The following is a 9,563-nucleotide window of genomic DNA, read 5'->3' on the forward strand; positions in this document are numbered from 1 at the left end:
CAGTAAAGGAACAGGTTATGAAATTAAGGATAGGGGCAGAAGGATTCACTACAAACGACAAAGAAGTGTGAGAGGAACTGAATAAGAAATTCCAGGAGGTTTTCACCTTAGAGCAAGGAGAAATTGCAGAGATAAGAGAGAGAATAGTTAACCAGGAACCACTGGAAGAATTTGAGATTACCAGTGGGGAAGTGAGGAAGTGTTTACTAGAGTTGGATGTGACAAAGGCTATAGGCCCAGATGGAATCTCCCCTTGGATACTAAATGAAGGAGCAGAAGAACTGTGCCTGCCACTCTCCATAGTGTATAACAAATCACTGACAACAGGGGAACTCCCAGAAATTTGGAAAGCAGCTAACTTAGTCCCGATATACAAGAAAGGGGATAGACAGGAGGCACTGAACTACAGGCCAGTGTCCCTAACCTGCATACCATGCAAGATGATGGAGAAGATTGTGCAAAGAAAGCTAGTGGAACATCTGGAGCGAAAGAACTTTGTAACACAGCATCAACATGGGTTCAGGGATGGCAGGTCCTGCCTCACAGGGTTACTTGAATTCTACGACCAGGCAACAAAAATAAGGCAAGAAAGAGAAGGGTGGGCAGACTGCATATTTTTGGATTGTCAGAAAGCCTTTGATACAGTACCACACAAGAGGCTAGTGAAAAAGCTGGAGATGCAGGCTGGAGTGAAAGGGAAGGTACTCCGGTGGATAGAGGAGTACCTAAGCAACAGGAGACAACGAGTCAGTGTGAGGGGTGAGGTCTCAGATTGGCGAGACGTTACGAGTGGAGTCCCGCAGGGGTCAGTCCTTGGACCTATACTGTTTCTGGTATATGTAAATGATCTCCCAGAGGGTATAAACTCGTTTCTCTCAATGTTTGCCGATGATGCAAAAATTATGAGGAGGATTGAAACAGGATGATAGTAGGAGGCTACAAGATGACCTAGACAGACTGAGTGTATGGTCCAACAAATGGCTGTTAAAGTTCAACCCGAGTAAATGCAAAGTAATGAAACAAGGCATTGGAAACAGGAGGCCAGACACAGGATACAGAATAGGAGATGAAGTACTTAATGAAACGGACAGAGAGAAAGATCTAGGAGTTGATATCACACCAAACCTGTCTCCTGAAGCCCACATAAAAAGAATAACATCTGCGGCATATGCGAGGCTGGCTAACATCAGAACAGCGTTCAGGAACCTGTATTAGGAATCATTCAGAATCTTGTACACCACATATGTAAGACCAATCCTGGAGTATGCGGCCCCAGCATGGAGCCCGTACCTTGTCAAGCACAAGACGAAGCTGGAAAAAGTTCAAAGGTATGCTACTAGACTAGTCCCAGAACTAAGAGGCATGAGTTACGAGGAAAGGCTGCGAGAAATGCATCTTACGACACTGGAAGACCGAAGAGTAAGGGGGGACATGATCACAACCTAAAAAATCCTCAGGAGAATCGACCGGGTAGACAAGGATAAACTATTCAACACTGGTGGGACGCGAACAAGGGAACACAGGTGGAAACTGAGTACCCACATGAGCCACAGAGATGTTAGAAGGAACTTTTTCAGTGTCAGAGTAGTTAACGGATGGAATGCATTAGGCAGTGATGTGGTGGAGGCTGACTCCATACACAGTTTATAATGTAGATATGATAGAGCCCAGTAGGCTCAGTAACCTGTACACCAGTTGATTGACAGTTGAGAGGCGGGAACAAGAAGCCTGAGCTCAACCCCCGCAAGCACAAATAGGTGAGTACAAATAGGTGAGTACACACACACACACACACACACACACACACACACACACACACACACACACACACACACACACACACAGTGTGTTCAGTGTCAGAGTAATTAACAGATGGAATGCATTAGGCAGTGATGTGGTGGAGGCTGACTCCATACACAGTTTCCAGTGTAGATATGATAGAACCCAATAAGCTCAGGAACCTGTACACCAGTTGGTTGACAGTTAAGAGGCGGGACCAAAGAGCTAGAGCTCAACCCCCGCAAGCACAACTAGCTGAGCAACTAGGTGAGTACACACACACTAGCATGCAGCCCACATCGTGGACCCTATCTCGAAAAAACACACACAAGTGAACTTAGAAAGGTAGACAGGTTTGCAGGTATGGGCGTGCCAGAGCGTCGAGAGATGGAGTATGAAGGTAGTCTGAGAGAGCACGACTTACCAGATATAGAGGAGAGAGAGATAACAGCCATGATAGACATATATATTACTTTGGGTTGATGTTGATGTTCACTGAAATATTAGGTGTCACTCTTGTTAGTTCTTCTATCCCCTCAACATCACTTCAGTACACAAACATCACTTCGTCATTCCTACAAAATCTCCTTTCCTGGAAACAAAAATAAAAAGCTCTTTTCCACTCCTGGAAATGTTGTGAGACATTGTATAGTTTCTTAGGATTTTGAGATGAGTTACCTTGTGAGATTCTCAGTGTTGGTGAGTATGTTGGTGAGTAAGTCTGAGGCGACGGTGCTGGACAAGGCGTACCAGATCTGGGTGGACAAGTGGTACCACACTCACGGTACCAACTTTAGTGGTTGGTGCCCCCTAGAGGGCACGTGGACCAGCCACTTCATCATGGATGTTGTCAACCTCAGTGTCTCCACCATCTATTCCTCAGCCATCGAAGAATCTATCTACGAGGTGGAGATAGTCTCGAAAATCCACTTGAGAGGTTGGGCGGGTATAACACCCTGGAACAAGGCTACCCTCGCCTTGCAGTTACAATCAGTGAGCAACAACACCCAGTCAGTGAACAACGACACCCAGTCAGTGAGCAACTACACCCAATCAGTGAACAACGACACCCAGTCAGTGAGCAAAGACAATCACACTGCTATCTACGTGGCTGACCTGACCTGCGCGAAGGTGGGTACTCTGGACCACCTGTTTGTACTCATCATCCCGCTTGAGTCTGAGGGAGTTACTCACGGAGGATTCACCGTTTATGATCTGGACCGACCGTCTAATATGTCCTATGCACTCCAGCCTGTCACCCGCCCTGACCGAGGCCCTGAACACCCTGTTTAGTCGGGTCTAGAGCGAGGACCGAGGCCCTGAACACCCTGTCCAGTCGGGTCTACAGCGAGGACCGAGGCCCTGAACACCCTGTACAGTCGGGTCTACAGCGAGGACCGAGGCCCTGAACACCCTGTACAGTCGGGTCTACAGCGAGGACCGAGGCCCTGAACACCCTGTCCAGTCGGGTCTACAGCGAGGACCGAGGCCCTGAACACCCTGTACAGTCGGGTCTACAGCGAGGATCGAGGCCCTGAACACCCTGTACAGTCGGGTCTACAGCGAGGACCGAGGCCCTGAACACCCTGTACAGTCGGGTCTACAGCGAGGATCGAGGCCCTGAACACCCTGTACAGTCGGGTCTACAGCGAGGACCGAGGCCCTGAACACCCTGTACAGTCGGGTCTACAGCGAGGACCGAGGCCCTGAACACCCTGTTCAGTCGGGTCTACAGCGAGGACCGAGGTCCTGAACACTAACGGTTCAAAAAGGTCCAGAACGCGGACCACACGAGTGTCAATGACCTGCAGACCAAGGCCAAGTGACCCAGAAACTCCAACTAATATACTTTTTTTCTCATTGAATTAAAGCACATTTGACAATATTGATTTATTGTTCCAAAGTTGTCCATTCGGTGCCAGGGAAAATGTCCACAATGTGCCCATTCGGTGCCTGGGAAAATGCCTCAATGTGCCCATTCGGTGCCTGGGAAAATGCCTCAATGTGCCCATTCGGTGCCTGGGAAAATGTCCACAATGTGCCCATTCGGTGCCTGGGAAAATGCCTCAATGTGCCCATTCGGTGCCAGGGAAAATGCCTCAATGTGCCCATTCGGTGCCAGGGAAAATGCCTCAATGTACCCATTCGGTGCCAGGGAAAATGCCTCAATGTGCCCATTCGGTGCCTGGGAAAATGTCCACAATGTGCCCATTCCGTGCCTGGGAAAATGCCTCAATGTGCCCATTCGGTGCCAGGGAAAATGCCTCAATGTACCCATTCGGTGCCTAGGAAAATGCCTCAATGTACCCATTCGGTGCCTAGGAAAATGCCTCAATGTGCCCATTCGGTGCCAGGTAAAATGCCTCAATGTGCCCGTTTGGTGCCTGGGAAAATGCCTCAATGTACCGATTCGGTGCCGGGGAAAATGCCTCAATGTGCCCATTCGGTGCCAGGGAAAATGCCTCAATGTACCCATTCGGTGCCAGGGAAAATGCCTCAATGTACCCATTCGGTGCCAGGGAAAATGCCTCAATGTACCCATTCGGTGCCTAGGAAAATGCCTCAATGTGCCCATTCGGTGCCAGGGAAAATGCCTCTGGCTCTTGATGAAAGTGTACTGACCTTCACTCTTGGGCAACAATGTTCCTTTACGGCATTTTATTTTACTCCTCAAAATACTTTTTTCTATTTTTTTCCCAGTTGCAACTTTTCCTTCAACGAAAATGAACGAAGTGGAAAGTTTACTTTAAATAAATATTCCTAATTTTTTGTCTTTCATTTAAGGAATGTTTAGTTATGTATATTAATAATGTGTTTTCTGTTAAGATGTTATTATAAGTTATCTTTCTTGTTGGATGCTGTTATCTATTTGCCTAGACACTGTTATCTTTTCACTTAGATAGTTATCTGTTTGCTTAGACACTGGTATCTTTCTTAGGCTCTGTTATATTTCTGGTTAGTTATCTTTTTGCTTGGAGAATAATCTTTCATCTTGGACAGTTATCTTTCTGCCTATAACTTACCAGTGGGTCAGGGTGCCAGGCGTTCCTGGGGGGGGGGGGGAGGTTACTTCCTCACCCCAACACACACTGCACCGTAGTGGTGTGTGTGTGTGTGTGTGTGTGTGTGTGTGTGTGTGTGTGTGTGTGTGTGTGTGTGTGTGAGTGTGAGTGTGTGTGTGTGTGTGTGTGTGTACTCACCTATTTGTACTCACCTATTTGTGCTTGCGAGGGTTGAGCTCTGGCTCTTTGGTCCCGCCTCTCAACTGTCAATCAACTGGTGTACAGGTTCCTGAGCCTACTGGGCTCTATCATATCTACATTATAAACTGTGTATGGAGTCAGCCTCCACCACATCACTGCCTAATGCATTCCATCCGTTAACTACTCTGACACTGAAAAAGTTCCTTCTAACGTCTCTGTGTGTGTGTGTGTGTTTGTGTGTGTGTGTACTCACCTAGTTGTACTCACCTAGTTGTGTTTGCGGGGGTTGAGCTCTGGCTCTTTGGTCCCGCCTCTCAACCGTCAATCAACAGGATTGTGTGTGTGTGTGTGTGTGTGTGTGTGTGTGTACTCACCTAGTTGTACTCACCTAGTTGTGCTTGCGGGGATTGAGCTCTGGCTCTTTGGTCCTGCCTCTCAACCGTCAATGAACTGGTGTACAGGTTCCTGAGCCTATTGGGCTCTATCATATCTACACTTGAAACTGTGTATGGAGTCAGCCTCCACCACATCACTTCCTAATGCATTCCATTTGTCAACCACTCTGACACTAAAAAAGTTCGTTTCCACCTGTGTCCCCTAGTGCGTGTGCCCCTTGTGTTAAATAGCCTGTCTTTATCAACCCTGTCGATTCCCTTGAGAATCTTGAATGTGGTGATCATGTCCCCCCTAACTCTTCTGTCTTCCAGCGAAGTGAGGTTTAATTCCCGTAGTCTCTCCTCGTAGCTCATACCTCTCAGCTCGGGTACTAGTCTGGTGGCAAACCTTTGAACCTTTTCCAGTTTAGTCTTATGCTTGACTAGATATGGACTCCATGCTGGAGCCGCATACTCCAGGATTGGTCTGACATATGTGGTATATAATGTTCTGAAACATTCCTTACACAAGTTTCTAAAGGCCGTTCTTATGTTAGCCAACCTGGCATATGCTGCTGATGTTATCCTCTTGATATGAGCTTCAGGGGACAGGTCTGGCGTGATATCAACCCCCAGGTCTTTCTCTCTCTCTGACTCTTGAAGTATTTCATCTCCCAAGTGATACCTTGTATCTGGTCTCCTGCTTCCTACCCCTATCTTCATTACATTACATTTGCTTGGGTTAAACTTTAACATCCATTTGTTCGACCATTCCTGCAGCTTGTCCAGGTCTTCTTGAAGCCTCAAGCTGTCCTCCTCTGTCTTAATGTGTGTGTGTGTGTGTGTGTGTGTGTGTGTGTGTGTGTGTGTGTGTGTGTGTGTGTGTGTGTGTGTGTGTGTGTGTGTGTGTGTGTGTGTGTGTGAGTGAGATCAATGATTCCAGCGCAAAACTCATCTGATTTCCTAAAATTTTCTTCACATGAATGGAAAGTTAAAAAAAAATAACTCTCCAAATCGATAAATGATTATAATAGATAAGTAGAAATATTCTTAAAATACATTTATATATGTTAGAGAATCCCCAATATGAAATTCACTTTAAAGATATTGACCTTATGCACCTTTTCTCTTCTCATATAGCTTGTATGACAGGATCATGTCTCCTCAGTGTCCCGTCTACTCAACGGTGGTGAGGGCATTACCAGACGAGGCGGCAAATTCAAATCTTTGGATAACACACACACACACGACGTAACTATTTTGGGAATACATCAGAAACCTCTACGACCACACACTCGGGCACTTTAGAACGGCATCACTTCCATCCCCTCATCCACCCCAACCCATCAACCCCCTCCCATCCTTATGCCCCCCAACCTATCTCCCAGACCCCCACCCCACTGCCTCGCCGCTCCCACAACCCGTCCTCATCAACCTCTGCACGCTGTGAGAGGTGAAGGTGCGGAGCTCACCACTCAATAATTCCCAATCAGTAGGCACCCATCAGTCTCAGGAGACTGTGGAGTTGCGCTCTGGTTGTCGGTCTGGAGTGGCCTCACCAGGGCGCAAAGCCAGGGTAGGTTGATTCGGGGAAGAAGCTGTTACCCATGCAGCAGGTCCTTCCCCTCTCCAGGGCGCAAAGCCAGGGTAGGTGGATTCGGGGGAGAAGCTGTTACCCAGGCAGCAGGTCCCCTCCCCTCTCTCCACGGCGCTGGAAGTCTCCAATGGAAAGGTATACGCCAATACGATTGGTTCCAGCGCCGTCGCAGGAACTGTGAGTTCCGGGAATTCCCAATCACTTGTTGTGATATTTGAGTGTTGTCCTCTGTCATGGCGGAGTCTTCAGTGATGATATAAGCTGTGTGGCCAACCTGTCCTCTTAAAAAGAACGTCGCTGTTGGCCGTTTGCCCGTATGGCCGAATATGGACGTAATTTGAAAATGAAAAAAAAATGAAAATAAATTTGGGATATTTTTATTCAACAACAGTAAGTTAAGGGTCCTCTAATAGGTTAGGTGGGCAGGAAATTCTCATAAAGTTTCAAAACGTTATGAAAAACGTTAATTTAAAGTGTCCTCTTATAACCTCTGCGCGTACGCCGGGCGACTCAAATAGAAAACGGAACAGTACGTCACTTTTGTGAGTCGATTTCATTTCAAATTACGTCCAAATTTAGCCATAGTGCCGCGCATACCAGCCAAAATTGACGTTATTTTTAAGAGGACGGGTTGATGTGTCAGCGGCGACACACTCACTCCTCGCCCGCCTCACTCAGCTCCTTCTCATTTTTCTGATAGGCAGAAAAAATTAACTCTTTGTTTCTATTAATAAAAAGTTATTTTTCACTTGTTAAACTCACACACACACACCGGTTGATTGAGAGTTGAAAGGCGGGACCAAAGAGCCAGAGCTCAACCCCTGCGAGCACAATTGAGTACACAGGTCCTCACAGACGAGCAGTCAGCGCTCTGGCGTCATAGTCCCAACACCCCGAGTTAAATTCCCGGTGGAGACACAAACAATTGGGCAGAGTTTCAGTCTCCCGATGCCGGCACCTAGCAGTAAATAGATACGTAAATCTGTGTATCTATGTATTTACGTATGCAGGTTAGCTTAGCATTTTAAAAGCACCGAATCACCTTCTGTGGTTGAGTGTTCAATAAATCATGAACTATATGTTTAACACATCTCTAACCCTGTCCATGGAGGACAGAAGAAAATGTATATATGCTGGTTAGCATTGTAAATGTCTGGCCACGTCTGTGGTAGAAAATAATATTAAAAAAAAAAAATAAAAAAAATAAAAAAATAAAGTAAATAGATACCTGGGAGTTAAAGAGTTGCTACGCAGCCTTGAGATATGTGAGAGAGAAGTATGTATGAAATATGTATGAAATATGTATGAAATATGTATGAGGGAGAAAATTATGAAGTTGACTTTTGGGTTATCTTGAGGTTATCTTGAGATGATTTCGGAACTTTAGAGTCCCCGCGGCCCGGTCCTCGACCAGGCCTCCACCCCCCAGGAAGCAGCCCGTGACAGCTGACTAACTCCCAGGTACCTATTTTACTGCTAGGTAACAGGGGCACAGGGTGAAAGAAACTCTGCCCATTGTTTCTCGCCGGCGCCTGAGATCGAACCCAAGACCACAGGATCACAAGTCCAGCGTGCTGTCCGCTCGGCCGACCGGCTCCCTGTCGGGGTTAACTAATATATGAAATAAACATTGGCTGAGGGGGGGTGGGGGGGGGGGGTAGACATAGCCCAAGCTACTCTATCTCTTTGAGATGTATTTTTTGTCTCAATAAACATACTTGAACTTGAGTTGGCTGAGGACGGGTTGCGTTAAAATGTTTTCCATTCATCAACGGAGAGTTTGACGCCTGGATTAACCGGGATTTACGGCTGGATTAACCGGGATTCACGGCTGGATTAACCGGGATTCACGGCTGGATTAACCGGGATTTACGGCTGGATTAACCGGGATTTACGGCTAGATTAACCGGGATTTACAGCTGGATTAACCGGGATTTACGGCTAGATTAACCGGGATTTACGGCTGGATTAACCGGGATTTACGGCTTGATTAACCGGGATTTACGGTTGGATTAACCGGGATTTGGTCTATGTTTACGAGGGTGGGTTGGTGTTCAGGTCGGGACCAATGTCCAGACTAACACCACGGGACCCGGTGGCTGAGCGGACACAACACTGGACGCGTGATCCTGTGGTCCTGGGTTCGACCCCGGGCGCCGACGAGAAACGATTGGCAGAATTTCTTTCACCCTATGCCCCTGTTACCTAGCAGTAAATAGGTACCTGGGAGTTAGTCAGTTGTTACGGGCTGCTTCCTGGGGGTGGAGGCCTGGTTGAGGACCGGGCCGCGGGGACACTAAAGCCCCGAAATCATCTCAAGATAACCTCAAGATAACGGGGTTAACACCAGGCTGTGATCAGCACCTCCTAACCTTCAAAACAGGAGCTGAGGTTCGCTGAGCAATCAACAGTCAAATATCAGACTACATAAATGAGGTCAGGTTATCTTGAGATGATTTCGGGGCTTTAGTGTCCCCGCGGCCCGGTCCTCGACCAGGCCTCCACCCCCCAGGAAGCAGCCCGTGACAGCTGACTAACACCCAGGTACCTATTTTACTGCTAGGTAACAGGAGCATAGGGTGAAAGAAACTCTGCCCATTGATTCTCGCC

The sequence above is a fragment of the Procambarus clarkii genome, chromosome 54, assembly GCF_040958095.1.
Source record: "Procambarus clarkii isolate CNS0578487 chromosome 54, FALCON_Pclarkii_2.0, whole genome shotgun sequence".
NCBI classification, from domain to species: domain Eukaryota; kingdom Metazoa; phylum Arthropoda; class Malacostraca; order Decapoda; family Cambaridae; genus Procambarus; species Procambarus clarkii.